The 27,686-nt window shown below is 47.3% G+C and overlaps 1 protein-coding gene across 1 annotated transcript in view; it reads right to left on the reverse strand.

The window, feature by feature from the left end:
- Positions 1–27,686, reverse strand: part of SPOCK1 (SPARC (osteonectin), cwcv and kazal like domains proteoglycan 1) — a 496,575-nt gene that overhangs the window by 20,026 nt on the left and 448,863 nt on the right. The window lies entirely within an intron of this gene.

Below are 27,686 nucleotides of genomic sequence, written 5' to 3' on the forward strand. Positions count from 1 at the left end.
CAGCTGTTAAACTGGATGACTTAGCCACCTGTGGGGATGCCCAGCCATCGGAGGTTCACACCATGTCCTACAACCCTGGTCGTGCCTCTACTCCTTCCCTCAGTCTTTTATTTTTTTTTTGTAATTGATTTCAGAGAGGAAAGGAGAAGGAAAGAGAGAGAGAAACAATGATGAGAGAGAATCATTGATGGGCTGCCTCCTGCACCCCCCACACTGGGGATCAAGCCCGCAACCTGGGCATGTGCCCTGACCAGGAATTAAACTGTGACCTCCTGGTTGGTAGGTTGAAGGTCAGCCACTGAGCCACACCTGCTGGGCCTTCCCTCAGTCTTTACAGGTGAGCTGGGGAAGACCACAAGCCTGCTCTCACCAGGAGCCAGCACGTCATCATCGGCCACCGCGTGCACACACGGGGGGAGGGGCTTTCTGAGGGCTCTGGGACCTGCCCCTGGAGCAGGCCAGCACCAACAAGCGGATTGACCCCACTCAGGAGCCCTGGGGGTAGAGCGTCCACATCTCTGGCTTTTCAGTGCTGCACAGCTCTAAGCAGGGGAGGCTGTGGTCCGTTTTCCCGGGGGAATGGGATGCGGACTCTGGCCAACCTCAATCTGAAAAGGAAAAATTAATAGCATCCATTTCTTCTTGATCAACACCTACACCACCTATTCCAAACATCCTCTAAGCAGAGAAAACTGCCAAGTCCCTGGTACAGGAAAGAGCCCCATTTCTCTGTGGAATGAATCAGTCTATCATGCTATCAGGGGTGGGCAAACTTTTTGACTCCAGGGCCACAATGGGTTCTTAAACTGGACCGGAGGGCCGGAACAAAAGCATGGATGGAGTGTTTGTGTGAACTAATATAAATTCAAAGTAAACATCATTCCATAAAAGGGTACGGTCTTTTTTTTTTTTAGTTTTATTCATTTCAAACAGGCCGGATCCGGCCCGCGGGCCGTAGTTTGTCCACGGCTGTGCTAACTGAAGGTGTGCAGGTCACCAAAGCTTTAAGGGACGGCTGAGATGCCCACGGCTTCCCAACTTCCAGGGCGCGGATGGCGGGTGGAGGCACCACTGCCCTCCTGGTTGCTAGAACATCTTCTTGCATAGACTGGGCTTGTGGGGAGCCAGCACTAACTGAGGCAATTAATATGCCAGGTGGGTATCCTGGGTTGAAAACAATCAACACATCCAGCCCTCACAGGTCAAGGCAGTTCTGCCAGTGATGCAGGCAGGGCAGCTCTAGGACAGACGGAGGGAGGGAGGGGGCAAGTCAGGCTCCCGCCTTCATCAGCATGGGGATGGGAGCAGCGGGCCTTGGGAAGGGCCGTGTGCAGCCTGCTGCCGTCCTGTGGGCCCCGAGCACGGGTCACGTGTGCAGCCACTGGGACTCCATTAGAGAAAGAACAGTCCATGGCACATCACTCCCCCGTGAGCGAAAGCAGCTCCCTCCCCTGGAAAGCCGGCAGGCAGGGGCCAGGTAAGGTGATGCACTCCCAGTGGACGCTTCCGTCTGTTTGGAAAATAGGGACAAAATGCACTAAGCAAGCCTAAGTCGGGCACACACAGGCGCCTGGAAGGTGTACAGACAGCCCCGGGAAGAAAATGTGACCCTCCCTGGGGCTTGGAGGGCTTTAGGTCAGACTGGACTTGAATGCAAAGAGAAATCAAAGCCCAGAGGACGTCCTGAGTGACCAAGTGACCCCGCTGACTGAGGAAAGAGGAGGCATAGTTGCCAATAGGGAAGGGCAGGCAGCTGCTAAAGGGAGGGGCTGAGAGGGGAGGGAGGGCTGCTCTGACCTGCTGGCTTTGGCTGATGGGGAAGCCAGCCGGCCTGCGTATCAGCTATTGATGGAGAGAGAGGATCTCTTCTTCACTGGATGAGTAAGCACAGCCTGGCTCCGACACCCCCTGGGTGCCATCACCCATCGTCCCTGGCTCCTCTGTCTCCCTTCAGACAAGTCCAAGGCTAGTGAAGAGCTAGCGAGGCAGTCATTTCGGAAGGGGGGAGGCAGGAGCAAGGAAAAGTGCTCCCAAGGGTGATACCTGGGGTTCCAAGCTGGTCTCTGGTGACTTTGGGGGCTGAACGACACTCTACACAGCCTCTCAGAGGACTAGATAGAAACGGGGAGACGGGGAGACAGGGAGATGACTGAGGGGATGATACAAAAGGCGGAGGTGGGGGCAGAGAACAGAAATGATTTAAAGCTGTAGTGTTCTAACACCGAGTGACAGCAGGTGTGAGTGTGTGTCTGCCTTACAAATCCCCAGTGGAGCCCCATTTGAGCACCCAGTTGGGGATGTCTGGAAATGCCAGGTCTGTACGCCTCTGCTCGGGAACCAATTACTGGCGTCTTCTTGTAACTCGCGGAACACATCCGCTAAAGAGCCGAAGGAGACGAATGTGCCACCTGTCACCCGACCGGACCGCCCTCCACCTCGGCCTCACTAATGCTTAGCTCAGGGCTTTGGCAAAAGCCAACATGAAAACAATCAGAATTTAATTTAAACTGTCGCGCCTCCGAAGGTAATTAAGGAGTTGGGCCAGACTGGCGTTCTCTCTGGAGCAGGCCAGGTGCGGCCCCCTCCGCCGGCCTCCTAGCAGCCGCGCATAATTACCTCTCGGAGTGGCTGCTCCTGGCACTCTGCCTGCAGGAGCTCAGCTGGGCCTCCGGCAGGAGGCCTGGCTGCAGACGCTCTGAGACTTGATGCTGGGCAGGGCCTGGATTGGACAACATGGGAGCCCCCCCAACCCTGACCCGCCCGCCCAGGGTGCAGCCCCTCCCCTCTGCCTTCCTCCTGAGCTGGAAGCTGCACGTGTGGCTCCTCCTCCTGGTGGGCGCCTCATGCCCCGGAATATTTAGCGCACAGCAAGCACCCCTGTGGGGATTTGTGCGGGAACACCAGGAGGGGGTGCCACACCCCTGGGAGCTTGGGAGGGAAAATGAGCGAGGCTGCAATTCCCTTAGAAACAGGGCTCTCATAAGCGGGAACCCCAGCAGGTGGGGTGGGCTCTGCCCAGCACAGGTCCAGGGGCTGGAACCAGTCATTCTGCTGTGGAGGGTAGCCAGGCCCTGGGGAGCGGAGCTGGTCAGCTGCCAGCCCAGCTGAGACTGACACGTGACTTCTCCCAGCTCATTTCCTCCTCTGCAGAATGAAGGCGATAGCAGAACTCGCTCACAGCTTTAACACGGGGAGGGGACCTTACTTGTGTTTGTGGACGGCAGTGATCCACTAGATCAGCCGTACCCAACCTGTGGGTCGCGACCCCTTTGGCGGTCAAACGACCCTTTCACAGGGGTCGCCTAAGACCATCCTGCATATCAGATATTTACATTACGATTCATAACAGTAGCAACATGACAGTTATGAAGTAGCAACAAAAATAATTTTATGGTTGGATCACAACGTGAGGAACTGTATTTAAAGGGCCAGAAGGTTGAGAACCACTGCACTAAATGGAAAAGTACGGGGCTCAAGATCGGGCTTGCTATGTTCACGTGACATGACCGCCTGAAGTTGACCAGTAACCGACAATTATGTTGTTTTCAGAGAAGGTTCGGTGACATCTCCAAGGTCTACAAACAGCCTCAGTGACAAAACTGACATTTACGGTAGGTAAGCCGTCTCCTGTGAAGTTCACTGATGTGCACACACACAACCCAGTCCCCATGCGAGTGAGGGGTCAGAACCACCTCCCTCCCGGGACACAGCCAGGCGGCACTGTGGTTCGGAGCTCAGGCTTGTGGGTCTGGCGGCCCTGGGTTTGAACACCTGTTCCCAAGTGTACAAGTGGTTGTTTTGTACATAAGCCACTGCTCTTCTCTAAGCCTCTGCTTTCCTGTCTGCAAAATGTGGATAATGACAATATCAATCTCATGAAGTTCGGAGAGGATTTATGGTGAAGATTAAGTTTTCAAAAAGTAACAGTTGGCTTGGCCGATGTGGTCCAGTGGTTAAGCGTTGACCTGTGCACCAAGAGGTTGCTGGTACCATTACTGGGCAGGGCACATGGCCAGGTTGCAGGCTGGATCCCCAGTGGGAAGTAGCTGCTCAATGTTTTTCTCTCATTGATGTTTCTATCTCTCTCCCTTTCCCTTTCCTTTCCTCTCAAAATAAATAAATAAATAAATAAAAGCAGCAGCAGCAGCATCCCCCCCTCTGAGGGACTCCAGGGGCTGGAGCACCTGTTCTGCAGGCCTATGGGTAGTAAGCTCCAACCATGAGCAGTTTTAGTAGCAGAACACCATGGGGCCTCCTGAGGGGATTTTCTAAGCACGTACAAGGCAAAGCCCCACTTCTAATCAGCATCATGCAACAGAAACTTGAGCCAGGCTACACTTGCTCAAATTAAATTGTTGCTATATGTAATTATGGTTTTCACTTTCAGCACCTAAAACATCAATATATATGCATGCTCTCTTACCCTGACAGAATGCATCATTTTATGTAAAAACAGGCATGAGCATAGGAATTAGGGTCCTTTATCCAGGAGCTTGTCAATACAGTCCCTCTTAAAAAGCAATCTTTGAAAGAGCTTAAAATACCAACATTAAACTTGGGAGAAGATGAGGTAAACTAATTAATGGTACAACATACAAGCGAAGATGCATAAATTTCCCTATTAAAATCATTAAGACTTTTCTTAGTAACCTGATTTGAGGAGACTTTAATGTTTCCCTAGATTCTAATGATAATACTTCATCTGGAAAAAAAAAATTCATTTGGAACTGGCACAACATTGACAAATGTGCATTAGTGGAGTAACACGAATGTTCCCCCCGAATGATCTAGAGCGGAGGTTAGCTAGATGAAATAAGCTATTAAAGCTTCTGATAGAATCCACGGTGTTGTCAACACTCCAGGGAACAGATTATCGAATGTGGGGAATATTGGTTAGAAGCACCCACTCTGCTTTCACTGTTTCCAGGCAGCGGGCAACTCCCCGGCATGGGAAACCAGGAACGGATGAGCAGAGAAAGCTGCAGTTTTACTGCCGTGGCCCGTGGCCAGCCAGCCTTGTTAGGCCTCAGCTTACAAAGACTAAACTGGAGACAGTTTAACTGCTGTGCTCACCTAAACTTGGCACTGGCAGGGGCTTCAGGAGAAGGCATGGGATACAGCCTCAACGGTACTACTGACAGCACCGCTGGGCAGAGCCCTGGGCGCGGGGCTGGGCTGCATGGGGTCACCCCCTTCAGAGAGGCAAACAGTGTCTGCAAGCCAGTTTGCCTTTTGTTAATGTACTAGTGCCTTGGTGCACAGATTCGTGCATATCGAAAGGAAATTAATTAGAAGGTAGCGGTAGGGCGGGACTGGGAGAGAGGGGCTGGACATGCCCTGGAGCCAACCTCCCGCAGCCATTCCCGGCAGCCACACCTGGGGTGGTGCCACGGCTTAAGGGCGTCTACAGAGTAAGCGGGGTCCCTCTGGCAGGTGGGGTCCCTCGGCCTGGCCTGCAGGGATCGGGCCAAAACCAGCTCTCTGACATCCCCCGAGGGGTCCCAGATTGCAAGAGGGCAGTTCTAGGGTTACACACCCCAGAATCGGGCTCTCTCCTCTCTGGTTCTGAGGTGCGTCACTCGAGAACTGCCGAAGCCAAATCACCACAGCTTGGCAGCTCCTGTGTTGAGTGTCTTCCCCCTGGTGGTGGGTGCGCATCATAGCTACCAGTTGGGCGGTCGGATGGTTGGGCGGTTGCTTAGCCTTTTATAAATATGGATGAGCTCAAGTGACTGGAGACAGTCAAGGAAGGCTTCCAGGAGGCGGCAGAACTTGGGCTGAGGTTCACATCAAGGGAGGACTTAGAAAAGGAGAAACATTTCAGGCAGGTTTTAGAAATGATGAGGAAGCCAATTTGAATGAAGTGACTGGTATTTAAAGCTGATTTATGCTTAAGATCAGCTCTGCTCAAATTAAACACCAGTCTTGGCATGATTAGATGTACTTCTAAATCATAAACATATATAAAGACCAAACAGAAATGTGTGTGTAAATCTGTATATTTGCTTAAAGATATTCCAATATATTAAATATTATCATATAATGTGTATAGATACTCCAAGGACCATCTGACCTGGTAGTACTGACTGTCCAGGACTGATACATAAGCCGATATCTGCAAGAGTTTACACTGACAAGAAAGTCTTTTCGGGGTACATATAAGATGAATCTCTATTCCTAATTGGCAACTTGTGTCCAGTTTAATCCACTGAAATTCAGTGTCCAAGTCTGAGCATTATTAAACGTAATTCAAGTTTCTATGCTTTTTAATACCTAACACACCAGTACATGCATGTATGTTTATACCCTTAAACATGAAATTAACTTATATTATTTAATGGGGCCAAGGCCACAATGGATTGGTGGAGGCCCATGAATGCCAAGCTTGGGATCTGAGGTCTGACCCTGATGGCATAGGACATATGGAACCTGAGATGCCTATTTAACTTGCGGGGGGGGGTTGGGGTGGGGGGAGATCCACACTTTCATTCACAGGGTCGGTGGGGAACCAGGAGTAGGGCTACACCAGGACAGGGAACCATGAGCTTCTCTCAGTTCCTCCCCCAGCCCCTCCCTCCCTTGGTCTGAGAGGAGGGTGACACAGCTCTAGGGACTGACTGGAAGGCTAAGTGCACCACAGGCTTCTTGTGACAAAGGCCAGGCAGCACCTCCAGGGGTGCTGGATTCTAGGATAAGGGAGCGAGGTTGGAGCTGGAATTGAAAACCCCCAGGTGAAACTAAGGCCAGAACAGAATGGTCCTGGAGACGCCTGTGTGAGATGTAGCCATGGCCGGCATTTCACTTTCATGCTTTTGTTATGTATGAGCTCAAATGGCTGATAGTCAGGGAAGGCTCCCAGGAGGAGGCAGGGCAAACTGATGGAAGATCAGCACAAATAAAGCAGGACCTGAGGAAGCGCTGCCTTCGGAAACTTGAGGGTATCTGATGCTACTGCACATGCTGCCAGGTGCCCGTCTGACTCACTGTCCCCCTCACCCTCCGGGCCATGCACCTCCATCCGGGTGGCTCCTGGTAGATTGTTCAAAGACAGCTCCCTTGGAATCTGTCTCTACCCTGGAAGTCTCTACCCAGTAACTCGGCATGAAAACAAGGTGGCATCCAAGCTGTAAGGGATGTTCTCTGGGCGCAGAGAGAAAATATTGTGACCGGCACAAAGACGAGATAGTAGTGGTTACTATTTCTATTTCTAGAAACATGACTGTATTTGACCCAAATGGCCTGTTCAGACATCTAGTGTCTAACAAGGCAACACGACACAGCCGGCAATTTCCATCTTCCCCGTCTGCGTATCCTAGACAAGCATCGATGTAAACAGGAACAACATCTCATTCCATTTCCAGGAAGACCTTTAGCAGAGAGATGTCTTTGAACAATACACCAGGAGCCACCCGGTGGGAATAAATATCCAGGTAGGTGGCTTCTGGTGTGTTGTTCAAATACATAAACAATAAAACTGTTTCTGACCTTTGTCGCAAGGCGAGGGGCTCCTCCTGCAGTGACAGTGTTATGCCCAGATTTCAAGATCCCCCAAGACAGACCACCAGGGAGCTGAGTCCGATGCAAAAGCATAGAGTCTTTTATTCAAGCCCAGGCTTGGTCCCCCTCTGCCTCCATTACTGGATGCGAGAGAGGGCCCCGAGTCCCAAGAGAACAAAGAATTTATAGGGCTTGGAGAGAGGGGTGGAGGCACTTGGTCGATTCCGGTTGGTTGAGTGAGGGCCGGGGGCTAGTTTCCCTTGCTTTCCCATTGGCTGAGATAAGGGCAGGCTGAGTAACTGATCCATTCTGTGGCTTTCCTGGGAGAGGAGTTAGGGACACAGCTATCAGTTCCATTCCGTCCCTTCATCAGCAACATTTCCTGTTCAGAAGAACTGAAGGATGGATCTGGGAGGAAGGACAGGGCGCCGGCCAGGCAGAAGCTGCACAGGAAGAAAACTAGCAGACACAGGAAGAGGGCAGAGACCTGGGCATCGGGTCTCGGGAAAATGCCACAGATTCCTTCTTCCTGTGGCAAGAGGCTCACTCCAATGTTCTCACTGAAGCAAGAGAACTGAGGCAGGGCTGAGCAGAGGTGATGCGAGAAACTGACTTGGGCCCGATGAAATAGTAGCTAGTATTACTTATATTTCTAGGAGCACGACTGTATTTGAGAGTTGAATTGACAGATTGAGAAGGCATAGCACTAGCCAGGAAAAATCAACTAGAATGGTCCATGCCAAGACCGATTCTAAAGAGCCACCCTCTTGGGCCTGATCTGTCTCAGAGCAACAGAAAAGATGGGCAACAGGGGGCAACATTTCAGCGTGAAGCCACCTGCCGCTGGTGCCGCCGGGAGCAGAGTGCTTTCGGACTGTGCAGTCTACAAAGATGGATGGTCCCTCCCTTTCACCCACAGGACTCCCTTTTAAATAGATAGGCCAGTAAAGTCTAACTTCTTCCAATATTGGTGTGTGTGTGTTTTACCATGGAATACTCAGCAGGAAAAATGAAAAAAGGTGGAAATGTGGACCAAGTGTAGCAGCATGAAACAGCCACATTTGAAGAAAGACAGTAATAATATATAAGAACTCAGAGAAGAGGTGAGGAGACACTAGAGGAGATGGCTTCTGAGCATTTAGATCCCAGGAAAGAAGTATAAAAAACAACACACACACACATACACACAAACAAAATCATCATTAACATGAAGCAAAATTAGAAAAAGCACAAGAGGAGAGACGCTGTAGAAACTCAGCAAGACAGGAGGATGGCAGAAGCGAGAAGCATGAACAACATGAAGAGGAAATGGAAGGAACTAGGAAGGGCTGGAGAGTAAGTGATGGCTGCTGGGGTCCAGCCCCAGCGGTCCAGGGCGAAGAATGTTTTACACGGAGACAGCGTTCAAAACTCTCTAGCTTTCCTTAGTCTCCGTGGATCTTCCCTGTGCCTGGCTGAGGCCACAGAGAGAGAGATATCCCAAGGCAAGCTGAGCCTTTATTTTATAGTGAGAGGTAAACAAGGTAGTGGTTTCCATTAGTTACACAGTTCTTGTGAGTTTCACTTGTTTTTGTTCTTGTCAGTTTCACTTGTTTACACCATGGTTATACTTCCGCACTTCCTCAGCCCATTAGCTTCCCAGATAAGATCTAGGGAGCCTCATAAGGTCAAGCCTAATTATACTAAGAGGACTGTGCCCTCTAAGCTGGGAATTGTTTGTGACTTTGCCCACAGGTCAGTCGGAGACTTAACCCTATATCGGCTCCCTACAGACGGCTAGAGAAGAGGCACAGGGACGCTGCATGTGCAAAACTACAGCCTCTGAAGAAGCAAGGGAAACAGATGAATAGGACATGCACCTAAAATATAAGGCAGTAAACCACCTGTGAAGCAGAAGAGGTGAGCGTTAGCCAGGAATGGGCCAAACCAAGATCTACCCTAATGAAGTTACTGGATTTTAAAAATAACGAAATATTGATGTAGTAACAGAGAAGATATCCACATAACTGATGAGAGAAAAAAGAAATAAGGCTGCCCTCTGATTTCAAAGCAGCAATATTCAAAACCAGAACCCAGGAGAGCAATATCTATAAGATAGTCAAGATTCTATACTAATAAAAGGGTAATATGCTAATTTGAGCAGACATCTTCCAGACGTCCTTCCGGACAAAGCTGCAGCGGCTGCCCGAGGCTCAGGCATGCCGTGGATGGTGGCTGCCGCTGCCAGGGCTGGCCCAAGGCTCAGGCAATGAGGGCTGGGCCAAGGCTCAGGCAAGCCGTGGTGGCTGCAAGGGCCAAGGCTCAGGCAGCCTGGTGGTCAGCAGTGGCAGCAGCAGAGGCATGATGGGGGCATTGTCTTCCCCTGATGGACTGGTTGCCTCCTGCAGAGGAAAGCCAGACTGTGGCTTAGACCTGCTCCCCGTGGGGAGCAGGCCTAAGCCGTCAGTAGGATATCCCCTGAGGGCTCCTGGACTGTGAGAGGGGGCAGGCCGGGCTGAGGGACACCCTCCCCCCAGTGCACGAATTTTCATGCACTGGGCCTCTAGTCCTATATAATAAAAGCCTAATATGCTAAGTGTCCAGTCAACCGGTCAGCCATTCAACCAATCAAAGCATAATATGCTAATGATATGCTAAGGCAACTCAACCGCTTGCTATGATGTGCACTGGCCACCAGGGGGCAGACGTTCCAACCAGTAGGTTAGCTTGCTGCTGGGGTCCGGCTGAGTGAGATGGGCCAGACATACCTTGGAGTCCTCCTGCAGTCCCCTCCCCAGCTGGCCAACCTCCCGCATAACTCCCCCAGTCCCAATCATGCACTGGTGGGGTCCTTTGGCCTGGCTTGGGCCCTCTCGCAATCCGGGACCCCTTGGGGAATGTTGGAGAGCCGGTTTTGGCTTGATCCCGCTGGCCAGGCTGAGGGGCCCCTCTGGTGCACAAATTTGTGCACCGGGCCTTTAGTACATAAATAAGAATAAGTAATACAGAAAACCATTTTGAACACACATGGACTCAGGGACTAATGTTCCCATGAGCCCTTCAGAAGAACTACCAGAGGATTCACAGTAGCCAACTATGGAGATGACTTGGGAAATGCATTTACTTAAGAATGAACAAAGGTGGCAATTAAGATGACAGATAAGAATGCAAATACCACATACTCTAACAAGGAAGAAATTATATAACACACGCCCGCCCCAAAACATGGAGGGAAGAGAAGATGCAATTAGGGCAAGTTTGCATGTATGTATTAATTTTAGGGTTAGATAAAAACATCAAAAGATGACAAATCAAATATAGAAGAATTAATATATTTTACAATACAAAGGTAAACCTAAGATAGTAATTATATCAACTATTATTAAGTGATAGAAGAAAGGGAGGGGAAATGAAAAAATGGGAAGGGAAGAGAAGAATCATATTAATTTTAGCACCATTTAAAGTGATAACATCCCTGAATGTGAAGAATTACACACACACACACACACACACACACACACACGCCCTCCACCAACGCACACAAAATAATAGAACACGCAGTGGGGGAAAATAAAGAAAAACAACAAAAATAATAGAGCTGATAGGACCAAACATAATTTCTTACATCAATAAATCTTAACTGGGTTAAAATTCAACTCTTAAGAGAGTAAGATTTCACTTTCAGACTGAGTCACAGCGAAAAACCTAACTCCATGTAGACTGTAGGAGACATAACAATGGCAAAGTGATTCAGGAAGATTGTTTTGATTCCACAATTATACTTCGTGACTATAATCTACAAACACACACCTTTGAAGTAACATTTATAAGTCTATCTATTATTTGAAATAGCAGACGGCTGTCAATAATTCAGATGCCCATGGTTAAATCAGTGATAGCACATCCACACAATGGGAAACTCTATAGCTATTTCTATGATATGTAAGGATCTCTAAGATGTATTAAATTAAAAAAAAGCAAAGTGCAGAACAGTATGTAACATGCTGCTCTCTGTGTTAATGGGGGTGTGGAAGACAAGAGTCTGTATTCGTATTTACTTTTTTGTTGTTGTTAATCCATACCTGGGATATTTTTTCCCCCATTGCTTTTCAGAGAGAATGTGGGAGAAGGAGAGGGAGTGGGAGGGGGAGAGAATCATTGATGTGAGAGAGACACGTTGACTGGTTGCTTCCTGCATAGGCCCCAACAAGGTCGGGGAGCAAACCTGCAACTGAAGTACATGCTCTTGACTGGGAATCCAACTGGTGACCCTTCAGTGGGTTCACGCTCTAACCACTGAACACACTGACCAGGGCTGTATTTACTTTTATGTGCATCAAGAACTTCTTCAAGGATATACAGAAAACTGATGATAACGCTTCTGTTTTGCAGGAGGTGGGAGCTGAACAGTAGGTGGACAAGAATGGGAGGAGGAATGCCTGTGTTCCTTTTAATACTTTCTGGTTGTAACGTGTGTGTACAGCTCTTGGAAAATTTGTGTCCTTGCTGTCTCCCCACTGAACCACCTGCTCCCTGAATGTAAGGACCCGTGTCCCCTCAGCACTGGACTCAAGGCCAAAACAACACGGGTGGCCAGTTGATGTTTGTGGAGTGAATCAGCAAATGAACAAATGAAGGAACAAGTGAAGGAATGATGCTGTACAGGGTGTTAGCCCCGAGAGGGGGAGAGTTCCAGGATAAGACCACCAGAGACCCGTTAGCTGTGTAACTCAAGACAGTTTGCACCAGTCCATCAGTTCTAATGCCGCGTGCTAACATTTTGCTTTCTAGCCCAAAGCGGGGAGGTAATCCCTAAACCTGGGATTTTTAAATCAACATGGTCTAGTGCTGTTCTCCATGCTGCCTGTGCCGGGGCAGGTCTAACCAGGTTCAGCTCTCCTGGAGGCAGACCCGGGGAGCAGAGACAATTAAGGCGCAGCCCAGGCCTGGTGCTCAGACTCCTCTCCTCATTTGTAAAAGGGGAATGTGCCCCCTCAACAGAGTGGGTGGAATTTTAACAATGAAGACCTGAGCCGTCTGATCTTCCAGAATGCTCTTTCCTGGAGAGCCAAGGCTCTGTCAAATGTGTTCATCGGTGGGATCCTCTCACCACCTGCCCAAGAGGACTCAACCGTCCCTCCTGGGTGTCCCAGGGCCCTGTTTGCAGTCCCTCTTTCCTTTTCCATGCTGTGTCACCCACAACCTGTGCCCCTCTGGACTGAGAGCCAGAGCAGCAGGACTCTGCAGAGGTCACACCTGCACCTGCCCCCAGTTCCCACAGCTGTCACCTCTGCACCTGCCCCCAGTTCCCACAGCTGTCACCTCTGCACCTGCCCCCAGTTCCCACAGCTGTCACCTCTGCACCTGCCCCCAGTTCCCACAGCTGTCACCTCTGCACCTGCCCCCAGTTCCCACAGCTGTCACCTCTGCACCTGCCCCCAGTTCCCACAGCTGTCACCTCTGCACCTGCCCCCAGTTCCCACAGCTGTCACCTCTGCACCTGCCCCCAGTTCCCACAGAGTGTCTATTGAAAGTACGCATTGCTGTGTGTTGCAGAGACACACATAAAATAATGTGAAAAGATAATAAAAGCACCAAGAATGAACATAACAGATAGACCAGGTAAGGGAGTGGCCCATGTGCCTTTGAGGATGAAGGGAGAGTTATAACCAGCACTGAGACAAACAACTTCCAGCCTAAAGAAGACTGGTTGTGCTGGGAAGAGGCGGGAGGAATGCATGGTGCCGACCCCAGGAAGCTGATTACAGAGACACACCATGTCTGGGGGAGCCCCAGGAGGGTGAGCCTCTGTCTGTACTTCACATTTGAGAACACCCAGGCAGGTTAGGGGCCTCGCCCATTCTTGCCTTCAATTTAAATGCCATTTCAATGCCAAGGGTGGCATTTAACCCCAGGACCAAACGATTCAGTCCCTGTTCCTCGCTTATGGGAAGGACGACCTAATTCTCCCACACCAGACATCATGCTGAGTCCCCTCATCCCCCACAGGGAAAGGCATCACCAGGAAACTAGGCCCCAGGCTTACAGCTTGGCTCCAGCCTCCTGCCAACACCTCAGACCTGAGCCAGCCACCACCTCAGGTCTCATTTCCTGTTTCTTTGCATATCGTGATGCTAGAACAGTGATGGTGAACCTATGACATGCGTGTCAGAGGTGACACACAAACTCATGTTTTGGGTTGATTTTTCTTTGTTAAATGGCATTTAAATATATAAAATAAATATCCAAAATATAAATCTTTGTTTTACTATGGTTGCAAATATCAAAAAATTTCTAGATGTGACACGGCACCAGATTAAGTTAGGGTTTTTCAAAACGCTGACACGCCGAGCTCAAAAGGTTCGCCATCCCTGTGCTAGAAGGATTCCACACACCTGGCTCCTCTGAGCACTGGAGCCAGGTAACCATTCAGACAGCAAATGGTTACCAATAAGCAATTTAGTTTATCTCTGTCTCCGTGAGCTTATTTGGAAACCATGGAACGCTGCTTACAGAAAATCAAGCTTCCTTTTCTGAAAGCATTCAGCCAGTGGTGCAGGCAGGAGACGGGACTGGCGCTAACTGGCTTCTGCATAGGTAAACGCGACGCATTCAGCAAACTGTTCAGACTTCACACTTCAGGGCATTGAAGAAAACAAAGGTGCCTTCCCCGGAGACTTCAGCGCGACAGAGTCGTTCTGGAAGGAATTCAGAAGTACTGCTTCGCGAGAACAGCTGAACTCAGATAGGAACGGAACATAATGGTTTACAGCGTGGAGCGCGGGGTGAGCTAGGCAGAATTTGAACAGGCCTAATTGTAGGTGGTATTAAGGTGTGTCTGAGGACCTCGGGGAATTACAGCCCACAACGTGCCTTGAGATTGAATTCATGGTGCAACCTCATCATTTCAAACTCAATTCCACTGTGACTCCTCTTCCTGCAATTTCCCAGCATATGTTTTTCTCCTTGGACCTAGAGAGAGAATTCTAGATCTACCTGGAGCTCAAAAACAGTGCACTAGTTAGAGCACCCTGATACCTCTCCATTCTCCACTAGGACCTCAGTCCCTTCCATGTTCATCAGCAAGAAATGGACTGAAACGTAATTGTAAGTGTCACCCCACCACGGCAACCTTACGAGCCAGCGCCGTAGACTTTGGACCTCCTCGACAGGCAGGGTAGGGTCCTGGGCTGGACGGTTTCCAGTCGGCAGACCACTGAAGGGGCGGCCCATTTGTCCGCAGGCGTGGCTTCCAAGGGGCCTCTAACTCAGTGCTTGACGGTCCAGCTGTGGACGATGAGACAGGCGGCGCCAGCGCAGCTTGGCCCGCGTCACATCATCAGGTTCATACTATGTCCCAAGAGCTGCCAAATAGCAGGTGCCTGCTGTTGCCAAGAGCCCTACTAGCACTTTGCCTTCACTCAGTCCTGGTGATAACTCGTCAGCCATAGTTATTCCCATCTTACTGATGTGGGGACTGAAGCTGGGAGGTTAAGTGCTGATTGTCCGACGGGTGCTGTGCCCATGGGCATGATCTCACTGAATCGTCACACCAGCTCCCTGTGAGGTAGGGAGAGCCACTGACGCCCATCCCCAGAAGGTGCACCTGGAGGGAGTCACAGCAAACGTCTAGGCCAGTGGTCGGCAAACTCATTAGTCAACAGAGCCAAATATCAACAGTACGACGATTGAAATCTCTTTTGAGAGCCAAATTTTTTAAACCTAAACTCTATAGGTAGGTACATTGTTATTAACTTAATTAGGGTACTCCTAAGGCTTAGGAAGAGCCACACTCAAGGGGCCAAAGAACCGCATGTGGCTCGCGAGCCGCAGTTTGCCGACCACGGGTCTAGGTCAAGCTAAAATGGCAGAGCTGGGAGACACGTTCAGGTCCCAGCCACAGCCAGGTCTGCCCTTCTGTATCCTGCATTCCCACCACTTGGAAAGCCGTCCCCATTCCCAGAAAATTCTCCATTCCCAGGAATGTGAGGAGCAGCTGGGGAAGGGGTGTCTTGGGCATGCAAAAGTCATGCTGGCCTCTGGTACCCAGTACATTTCCCTTCTCCTCACTAACTCCCTCCCACACACACACTCCACCCCCTCCCCCACACACACCCCCCCCCAACACCCCCCCCCACACACACACACACATACATGTGCGATTCCAACTGATAGATTTATAAACCATCACAACAACTCGGAGGCAGACACTCTTACTCCCATTTTATAGCTGTGGAGACTGAGGCTTGGAGAAGATGTCAACTACTCAAATTCAGTAAAATATTAAGTAACGGGGTTTGCTCCAAGGCTGTCTGACTCCGGGCCCGGGACTCTTAGCCAGGAGGCCCCACCACAGTGAGCCTAGAGCTGAGGGACATGGCACTGAGGCCCAGGAGCTGGTTCTAATTAGGATTCTGTCTCAGGATGAGGAACACACACTGAGAATTATGACTCTTTAGTAGATCTTATACGAGGCTTAAGTCAACCAAGCACAGATGGCTGCAAAGATTTAGCTGTGCTATTAAACACAACCACGACGCTTAGAACAGTAAGAAACAAACCTAGAAGCAAATGTCCAATACTAGGGATTAAATTATGGTTCACAAATGTTAGAAAACCAAGGCGCTATTAAAAAGGATGACAAAGACATTATGACACACAAAATGCTTTGAAGTGAACAAAAGCAGAATACCCAAGTACCCGTGGTTCGAGCTGGCTTTTGTAACATGAAACCGGCAGTGTGGGCAGGTGGGGACAGACAGACAGAGAGGGGAAATATACCATAAAAGGTCCCTCATGTGTCTGCTATGTACTTGGATGTTTGCTACTCTCTTCTTTCACCTGCTGATGTTTTTGAGCTCGTCCACAATAAACAAACACCCCAGCTAGAGGGAGGGCGGCCCTCTGAGGCCCCCGGAGCCCTCTCTGGAGAAGGAACACGCCGCCGCCCCCTGGGCTCTTGCCACAGCTCAGACTCACTAAGAGGGTCAGAAACGCCACCTTTTATTCATTTTCCTTTGTAAGCCTGTGAGAATCCCCAGGGACTCTGACAGAACTCACCCATCTCCCTGATGGTGCTTTTCTGTCTGCAGTGAGGGTCTCACTAAGAAAGCCTGGACGGTGAGCGAAGGCCAGAGTCGTTTGGAGGTGATGCTCCAAGATGATCGGATCTGGGACTGATGCAGAAAGCCTCTTGGGAAAAAGTCAATTCTGAAAGACTCATTTGCCCACCTTTGCCAGGAGGCGCCGCAGGCAGCTGTGGAGGAGGGTGCCTGCTCTATCCCGCTAGTCGTGGGAAGAGACACTGGTCTGCTTTTAAAGAGCAGAGCAGGATCACGCCGCCAGTGTCGTCACGTTCACGTTCAGGGCACATTTCCCATGAGAGCCTCTCCCAAACCGGAGGCTGAAGGAGCCGGAAGACCTGCTGGGAAGGACAGTCGGGGCCCTAAGGGGCCCTGCTTCTGACACGCTTGGCCCTGGCCAGGCCTCAGTGGGGAAGGAAAATGAGGGCTGCTGAGCTGTCCACAGGTGCAAATGCTAAGCGGTCAGAGGGCGGAGTCCTCCCACCCTGCGCGCTCACCCCCCACCACTGACAGGCTCTCTGGGCCATGTGTGTGCTTGGATATATGGGAGCCACGAGGAGAGAGACAGACACCTGTAGGACTGCTTCTATGTCACCAGGTCCAGACCCCCTTGCAAAGGACTGGGGGAGAAGGTCGCTGCAGAAAGGGAGAGAACGCGAGGCAGAGAACATGATGGAGATCCCCTCTGGAACAAGACCACTTGGCGTAGCAAAACCAGACCACTCACCAAGGCCTGTGCGTTCCTGCCGGGACCTTTACAGACGTGCCATTGCTCCCAGGGCTGTGCTCTGCCTTAGCACAGCCGTATCACCAGCAGCCGTGCCGATTAAATGATGGCCACGCAGCCTCAGGCAGAGCACAGCACCTGCTGGGGCTAAGCAGCCAGGTGTTTCCAGAAAGCCCACTCCCTCCCTCCTTAGGACTCTTCACCCGTGAGGAGTGGAATAGGCACTACATCCAAATGGTATTTCCAAAATGAGCAGACTTTGACATCTGTGGAAAACATTTCATACCACAAGCAGAACCAGCTTTAGGAGCACTTGGAACAATTAGATAGGTCAGCTTAGCCCAATTAGTGTCTACACAATTTTGACCACCAGGGTCTGGCCTGCTTTCCTGGACTTCCGGAAAGGAGCCAACCACCCAGCCTTCGGGTTAAAAGTCAGGCGAGGGAAACACGGCTCAGGCACCAGCCGAGGCTTCCCTGACCCAACCCAAAAGAGAACAAAGAGCCGGAATGACCAGCCCGCGGGCCCATGTAGACAGTGTGGAGAGAGGGCCGAGGAGGACGCTGAGGGGCTTAGTTTGGGGTACAGGCGCTGAACCCATCCTGTGTCTAAGCCCATCTGGGATGCTGGGGAGCTCTTGGTGCCGGCCGGCAAGTCCCGCAAGTCCGCGGGGCCCTGAGTCATGGGCACGGATGGCCCTCCCCCAACCCCTTCCCGGCTCTTTTAGTTGGCACCACTGCCTGGCAGCCTGAAGGACAGCAGAAGAGAAGCCTCACACCCAGGTCTGTGGGAGCCGCCTGGGACCCGTGCTCTCGGGCGGGCCGCCTGCCTCGTGTGGAGGCAGGGCCCTCAGCTCCCCCAGGGTGGGAGCGGGCAGCGCCCAATGTCTCCCTACTAGACTACGAGTCCTTAGCAGCTGCGGGCAGCAGTGTATTTCTGTCTCTTATGATGTTGTAGGGGCTAAATATAAGGTTGTTACTGGGGCCAATTAAAGAGGCTGAGGCTGCCATTCTTGTTTCTTTTCGGAGCCAAATTCCAAGGGAAACATTTAAATGATTTAAAAAGTCACAGCAGAAAACTAGGATCTAGATTTTACTATATATTATTCCCCAAACCAAGCTCCCCTGTGTGTGTATATAAAAATAATATGTAAGGAGCTTTTTCATGAATAAATTTTTTAAATGCATGATAATATTGTAAGAGTTTTTATACAGAATCAAGATACAGAATATATGACCCTGTAAAAGTTATAACTTAGTGAATGTCTTATGGAACATCATAATGGAATTATTCAACCAATGGCCTCATTGATTTTGTTATTTTAAAAGGAAAAAGTCAAAGGCTCGCCTCACCACACACATCAATGTAAGTTTCACATGGATTAAAGGCTTAAGGTAAAAACAATTAACAATACCAATTACAGTGGGGCCTTGACTTACGAGTGTCCTGACTAATGAGGTTGTCAAGATACGAGCCATCTCTCGGCCGATTTTTTGCTTTGAGTTGCAAGCTAAAATTTGGGTTACGAGCCAGCTTCAGATACCCCACCGCTAGTTGGTGCAGTGAACGTCACAGTGAACGCCACAACATCAGCCCAGCATCATGTGTCTCACTAGTTCACTTTTTGATTTGGCATACGAGTAATTTGAGTTACGAGCTCCGTCATGGAACGAATTAAACTCGTAAGTCAAGGCCCCACTGTATTAGAATATGAATAAAGAGGGCTCTGTATATATCAAAGCAACAAAAGAAATAACAAAGTGTTAATAAAAGTGAGTATAAAAATGAAAGGTTTATGTTCATTAAAAGACTTGCAAAATATTAGCAAACCAGATCCAGCAATACATTAAAAAGATCATACACCATGATTAAGTGGGATTTATTCCAGGGATGCAAGGGTGGTACAACATCCACAAATCAATAAACATGATACACCACATAAACAAATGAAGGATAAAAAGCACATGAGCATATCAATAAAGAAAAAAGCATTTAATAAAACTCAGCACCCTTCTGGGGATTGATAGCCTGATCGCTGTTTCTCAGTCTTTGGATCTCAATCCCCAGAAGGAAAGTAGGGGAGGGCGGGGGTAAGGGGAAGAGATCAACCGAAGGACTTGTATACATGTATATAAGCCAAACCAATGGACATGGACAACAGGGGGATGGGAGCATGAGTGTGCAGGGTGGCCACTCGCACTGTGGACACATTGGGGGTTAATGGGGGGCATGAGGACACATTTGTAATACCTTAACTAAAAAAAAAACAACAACAACAAAAACTCAGCACCCATTTATGATAAAAACTCTCAGCAAGTGGTTAGAGAGGGAACACGCCTCAACGTAATAAAGGCTAAACATGACAAACCCACAGCCAACATCATACCCAATGAAAAAAAACCAAAAGCATTTCCTTTAAGATCAGGAACAAGACAGGAATGTGCATTTTCATCACCCTTATTCAACAGAGTACTGGAAGTGCTAGCCACAGCAACCAGACAAGAAGAAGAAGGCATCCAAATTGGAAAGAAGGAAGTAAAACTGTCATTATTTGCAGATGACATGATACTGTATATAGAAAACCCTAGAGATTCCACCAAAATACTACTAGTGCTGATAAATAAATTCAGTAAAGTAGCAGGAAGCAGTATAAATATCCAGAAATCAGTTGCATTTTTATATGCCAATAATGAACTACCAGAAAGGGAAACTAAGAAAACAATCCCATTTACAACTGCATCAAAAAAACATACACCTTGGAAAAAATTCAACCAAGGATGCAAAAGCCCTGTACTCAGAAAATTATAAGACACTGAAGAAAAAAAATTAGGAAGATATAAATAAGTGAAAACATGTATGTGGAGAGTGGCTACAGCATTCAGACAGGATCAAGCCTCGGACTGACTTGTGGCAAAGCCACATACAAGTCCCAGCTTGGAGGGCAAAGCCCTCCCAGCACAATTATAGCCAAAAGGCTATGGCTGTAAGCTTGATCTTATAGTCCAACCCTGCAGTACTAGGTAGCTAAGGGATGTGGGCTGTGGGGGGTGCAGCAAGTGCTGCCTCAGCAAAGCTTGACAGAGTTCAGAGAATGGCAACAACAGGAAAGAAGCAGATTTGAAACTTGCAAGAACATTGTAAACATCTTGTCCTTGTTTTGCTTTGTGTGATCTCACTATAAAATACAGACTCTCAGCTTACAGGCTGTGTCACTGTTTCCTCATCCAGGCACAGTGATCCACCTGGTCCCAACTGTATTATCTTGTCTATCATCTTTAATCCTTCACCGCCCCTCCTCAGGTTCACCCCTGGCCGTGTTGGATGCAGTTCACATATATGGTGTTCATGGATATGGAAAATTAACATCATTAAAATGTTCATACAACCCAAAGCAATGTGTAGATTGAATGCAATTCCTATCAAAATATCAATGACATATTTCACAGGAACTAGAACAAATATTCCAAAACTTTATATTGAACCACAAAAGACCCAAAATAGCATTAGTGATCTTGAGAAAGAAGAACAAAGTTGGAGGAATCACGCTACCTGACATCAAACTATAATACGAGGCCACGGTAATCAAAAAGCATGGTATTGCCCTGGCCGGTATGGCTAAGTGGTTAGGATGTTGGCCTGTGCACCCAAGGGCCGTGGGTTTGATTCCAGATCAAGGGCATGCATCTTGGTTGCGGGTTCGCTCCCTGCACCTGGTAGGGGCGTGTGCAGGAGGCAACCAGTCGATGTGTCTCACATCAATGTCTCTCTCTGTCCCACTCCCTCCCTCCTTTCTTCTACTCTCTCTGAGAAGCAATAGAAAAAATATCCTCAGGTGAGAATTAACAACAACATTAAAAAAGCATGGTACTGGCATAAAAACAGGTATATAGATCAATGGAACAGGACAGGGATCCCAGAAAATAACACCCATGTCACCTTGATGGTCAACTGATATTCAACAAAGGAGACAAGAACATATAATGGGATAAAGACAGTCTATTCAATAAGTAGTATTGGGAAAATTGGACAGCTGCAAAAAACTGGTCACATGCAAAAAATGAAGTTAGCCCACCTTCTTACACCATCCACAATAATAAATTTTAAGTGGATTAAATACTTAATTATAATACTCAAAGCCCAGAAGTAAATATAGACAGCAAAATCTTGGACATTTCTCATAGCAATATTTTTTTCTGATATGTCTCCTTGGGCAAGGGAAACAAAAGAAAAAAAAATGAACAAATGGGACTATATCAAACTAAAAAGTTTTTGCACAGCAAAGGAAACCATTAACAAAATGAAAAGACAAACCACTGAATGGAAGACCATATTGGCCAATGATACATCTGCTAAGGGGTTAATATCCAAAATTTATAAAAACTTATAAAACTCAACACCAAAGAAAACACCTAAACAAACAACCAAATCAATAAAAAATGGGCAAAGGACCTGAATAGACACTTCTCTAAAGAGGACATACAGGCAGCCAATGGACATATGAAAAGATACTCAAAGTCACTAATCATCAGAGATGCAAATTAAAACCACAATGAGATATCACCCTCACTCCTGCCAGAAAGGCTACCATCAATAAATCAACAAACACGTGCTGGCAAGGATGTGGAGAACCCTCATGCATTCTTGGTGGGAATGCAGACTGGTGCAGCCACTGTGAAAAACAGTATGGAGTTTCCTTAAAAAGTTAAAAATGCAACTACCTATGACCCAATAAGCCCACTTTTGGGAATATATCCAAAGAAACCTGAAACACTGATTCAAAAGAATATACGCAACCCCTATGTTCGTTGCAGCATTATTTACAATAGACAAGATCTGGAAACAACCCAAGTGCCTATCAGTAGTTGAGTGAATGAAAAAGCAGTGGTACATATACACAATGGAATAGTACTTGGCTGAGAAAAGGAAGGAAATCTAACCTTTACAACAGCTTGGATGGACCTGGGGAGCACTATGCTAAGTGTAATAAGCCAGTCCGAGAAAGACAAATACCATAAAATTTCACTTACTTACAGAGTCTAATGAACAAAATAGAAATAGAATCATAGATACAGAGAGCAGACTGACAGCTGTCAAAAGGGAGTGGAGCTGGGGTATGTGTGAAGAAAGTGAAGGGAACAAACAAACAAACAAACAACCATAGACACTCACAAAAATAAATGAATAAAAGATGTGCCAGGGCCCCGCACTATGGAAGTGAGACCTGTCGTCAGCCAGCCACAACCCCATCACATTGTCACAAACAAGCTGAGCCGCAAACCTCTGCAAATTACAACTAAACTTCAGGTCCCCAAAGCCCGGAAGGAAACCTCTAGCTTTCACGGCCTTGTGTCAAGCTTTGGCCTAGGCCAGTAGTTCTCAACTGGGGCCATTTTTGTCCACAGAGACATTTGGTAAAGCCTGGAGACACTGGCAGTCACAACTGCCAAGGTACCACTAGCATCTAGTGGGCAGAGGCCTGCGACACTGCTTAACCCTCCCGGGCATGGGACAGCTCCCATGGCAAAGAATCACCTCACCCAAACTGTCAGCAGTGCTCCAGGTGAGAAGCTCGGGCCTGGAGGAGAAAGGAGAGTCACTCTGTGGTATTCGTGACCAACGGAGTGATGACTGCTCAGGGGATACAGCGGGAGAAGTGGACACAGGTCCATGCCCAGGACTCCAGTGACAGGGGAAGATTCACTGGGTTAATTTCTACCATGAGCTGCAGAAATCTTTCTCTCCCAGAGCTGTAGTTCACCTTCATTTCCTTTCACGGTGTCCACCCTCTCTGGTACACCTTATAGTGATTGCAAATAATCAGAGCCCGTGGAAAGGTGTAATGACGGCCTATTAACTATATAGATGTAATGTGAGGATCGGTACGTCCAGGGAGGGGCAACTGATGAGACAAATGACCCCCTCCTCTCCTGTCAGCTAAAAACTCTGAATATCTGCCTCCTCTCCTTCTTATGTTTTTCTGTACCTTCTTTGACACATATATTTTATTCACTCTTTCTCACCTTATTATCGAATGTATAGTAATTTTTATTTGAAGAGATATTTTATCCAATTTACAACTATTCTCTTCCCTTTTAAAAAATGTATACCTGAATCATTTTTAAAACAACATATTAAAAACAACCAACTTGCTATAAATGATATTTAAAAGACCAGCTAGAAAGGAAAAGGGCAGGGTCAATATTCTTAATATATAAAGAGTTATTTCAAATCAATAGGAAACCATGAAGAAAGTAATTGAAAAATTGGCAAAGGGAATGAACAATGCTCTAGTGAAGAAGAAATACAGATACAGATGCACAATAAACACACCTAAAAACCCATTGGACATCAATACTAACATGGAGATGAAAGTAACAATGGAATACTAGAGCACACTTATAAAATCGGCAAAGATTAGAACGATAACTGCGACTCACTACTCTGGGTGGAATGCAAATGGAAATGAGCCAATCTTCCTGAAAACCATTCTGATTATGGGTAATTTAAAAAATAAATAACTGGTTTCTATTTATAAATGCTTACTTGCTTTTACAGAAAGCTTATAAAATGCTGCAAACTGTAAACGTGAAAAATCAGAATTGCCTAGAACTTCAACACCTGAGAAAATATTAAGTTTTTGCTGTATTTTCCTCAGTCATTTCTTTTGGGTGTTTTTGTTAGTGTGTGTACCATATTGTACATATAATTTGGTGTGTTCCTTTCTTTACTTAGTATAATGTGTGAGCATGATCCCATGCTATCATAGTGTCTTTAAAAACATGGTAATTTATGATTGTGTAATATGTCATATGGTTGTGCTTGTGTAACACAGCACTGCTCTTCACTTAGACATGTAGGTGTTTTACTCTTTCCTGTTGATCATAAACAATGCTATGCAAACATCATTATGATGCATTATTTTCTGTATCACTCTCAGACGGACAAAAGCCGAGATACTGTGCCACACACAGACCCTCAGCGCAGGAGTTTTGAAGTATATACTTCAGGCAGAAGGAAAGTGGCTCTAGACAGAACTTCTGAAGTAAAAAGGAGATGATGGACAAAAAAAAAGAAAATATGTGAATATGACTAAACAACCATTGACAGGATAAAACAATGATGACAGTGAAAGCTGAGAGAATGAATGAAGAGTTCAGACACATAGCAGCATGTGAGTTCAAGTAGAAGTGGCCAGAGTTCTTCCTTGTGTTGTCTGGGACATTGATCAAGCTTAGACTCCGATAATTAAGGTTGCCTGTCAAAATTTCCAGATCAATCACCAACAGACTAGCAATAGAGTGACTTGCTTCAAAATTGATGGACAAACATTAAATAAATAAAATTAGAAAAAATAATCCAAGGAAGAAAGAAGGGACAGAAAAGAAACATGGAAAAGGTAAAACAAATAAAAAGCAGAAAATATTAACAAGAGAATGGAATTATCATAAATATATATAGGTTGAATGCTTCAGTTAAGATAAAGATTACAACACAATGAAAAACTAATCCCCGCTATTTGCTGGTAACAGACAACCAAAACTAAACAATAAAGAAAGGTGGAATGCAAAAAGATTTAAAAACAATATACCTGGCCCAGCTGTTAGGGGCAAAAATAGAATACTGGGGACTAGCTATGGTTATGGGAAATATTAATCATGCTCTGTTAACCATAATTGCCTTGTGTTGGTTAAAGAAAGGACATTCTGACCTGGCTGGGAGTTGTACACGCCCAGGACCTGAGAGTCAACTTTGGACCTGGGAGTCAACCTTGGAATTTGGTCCACTCTCATGGAAAGATTAACAACCTTGTTGCCCAAACAATGGAGTCCAACCCCAGCCCTCCTACTTCCCCATGCATGTAATCCCTACTTCCTCATACCTATAATCCACATTTCCCCGTGTAATCTTTGTTTTACCATATATAAGCAGCTGGCTTATGGGGAGCTGCAGAGCAGAGTTTTGTGGATCGCCTGCTGCTCTCCCATACTACCAGCAGGCTTGGAATAAACGCTCATATATGATTCAACCCTGTCTCTGCTTAATTGGCTCAAGTAGTGACAGACGAGTCCAGACTCATTGGTTGTCTGGTTACACAGCTGCCCACTAGGAGAGCCGATGTAGCTACATTATCAGAAATATTTGGAAAATATTAGAATCCTTAATTATCAAAATTTAAAGCATAAGAATGACTGAAATAAGAGTCAAAGCCCAATGATATGAGGTTTGCAGCGGTAGGATAGCATGTGTGTGTCCTTGGTTTACAGAGGTCAATTCAGGTGTACTGTACTCAGAAACATCAAGGAAGACAGTACAGAAGCAATAAGAAGCAACGGTAACAGAATATAGTTATGACTTCAAGGCAGTGAAAAAAAATTGTAAGATCCAAAAGTGCAAACAATAGGAAAAGTGAAAAATTGGGCAGTAGTACTTTAATTTTTATGCACTAAAACACACCACAGAGAGAGCAGAAAGCAGCAGCCCACCAACTGGGCGAGGGTGTCTGGAGCACCTAGTACAGTGATTGGCAAACTGCGGCTCACCAGCCACATGCGGCTCTTTGGCCCCTTGAGTGTGGCCACGAAGTTTCAATCACACTGTATGTGAGTGCCCGCATGTGGTATTTTGTGGAAGAGCCACACTCAAGGAGCCAGTTTGCCGACCACTGATCTAGTAGAACAAAGGTCAGGATCCAGAACAGACGAATAGCACTTCCATAAATGAATAAGAAATAGACACCTCAATACAAAAGGCTTGAACAGGAACTTAATGAATGAGAAACCAGAATGACCAATGTGTATATGAAAAGATGTTCATAAATGCCAAAGAAAACCACAATGAGACTATTTAATACACACTTGGTTGGCTATAAAGTTTTAAAAATCCACAGGAAAGCAGTGTTGGTAGGATGTGAAATAACCAGAACGTTCATATACTGGTGGGACAGCGTCAACAGAGCAATCACTGTGGAATACAACCTGGCATTTCTAATCAAGGGGAAAGTAAGCATTTGTCATCCCTCAGCAATTTCATTCCTGGGTCTAAGCCCTGGGAGAATGTCTGCCCATGCACACCTGGGACACGCACGCGAATGTTAGTATCAGCATTGTTGCAGATTTAAAAAACCAACAAAGGAACTGTCCACCAAGCAGTAGAATGTTGTTGCTCACCACAGTGAATGGGAGAATACTGCCTAACAGCGAATGGGACTAAGTCCCGCCACGCGCAGCAGCGGACATCAACCTCAGGAACACAGCAGTGGGTGAAAGACTAAGGGATGATTCCAATACAAAGCTGTTCTGAAACAAGCAAAACTAAACAACACGTGGCAAAGGATGCAAACATGTGCCAAACTATAAAGAAAATGAATGTTGCAACAAACACAGAAGTCAGGATAAGGGTCGCCTCAAAGTGGGAGGAGGGGGGAAGACACAGGTGACTACTGCGTTAATGGCGATGATCCGGTTCTTGCTGGTGCTCGTCATATTGTTCCTCTTAATTCCTTTTATGTGTTTCATAGATTAAAAAACGATTGTTCTATGCCAGATAAAAATAATTCTAAAACATTAAAAATAGTAAGTATGCTAGTTAAAAAATAGTTCATTAAGGAAGGTCTGGCCCTAACCCTGTCCACCACAATATGGTAGCCATGGGGAAACCACATCCCTCTGTGAACCAGAAAATGCCAAATGGAGTGCGGTTATACTACAAATTATCCGCCATCCCTGGCATTAGGCTGAAGCATTTATGCTTGGCTTGGGACGAAGAGGGTCATACTTTCAGTTGATTTGTCCTGCTCAAAACGCACACGTTTTTTTTTGATGCCTGGATGTCTCACTGAGAAAACAGCTGATGTCAATGGCGAGTCTAAAGAGAAATATCTATGCTGACTGAAATGCTTGCTTGGAGCACAAGTGTTAGCTCTAGGAGGAAAACAAGTCTTAGCAAAGGCTATGTGGGACATTATATTTCGCAAACTGGCCAAAGCAGGTTCTTCCTTATAATATGACCTTGACAAAACTCGCAGAGGGAGGTGGTCTCTATTTGCTCTCCGTGGACGTAGAGCTTTGCATCCAGCAGTGGGAGAAGCCAGGCTCTGTGACTCCTGAGTTCAGGCCATAAATGTACTGGAGCTCGCTCCCTCTCTCTCTCTCACACCTGCTCCTGGAATCCAGCTGCCAAGTCCGAGGAAGCCAAGGGAGGCCACACGGGTGCTCCCGCAGACAGCCCAGCTGAGGCACTAGCGGATGGCCAGTGCTCCAGCCCAGGCACCATGTGACTGCAAGCACATGCAGGCCCCAGGGCAAGCCACCCGCCAAGCCCAGGCAGCCCCAGGAACCACGGCAGGTAATACCGGGAAGAGATCTATTGTTGTTTTCTGCCGCCAGGGTGGCTTGTTATG

This window comes from Myotis nattereri, assembly GCF_964212035.1.
Source record: "Myotis nattereri genome assembly, chromosome: 5".
Classification (NCBI taxonomy): Eukaryota; Metazoa; Chordata; class Mammalia; order Chiroptera; family Vespertilionidae; genus Myotis; species Myotis nattereri.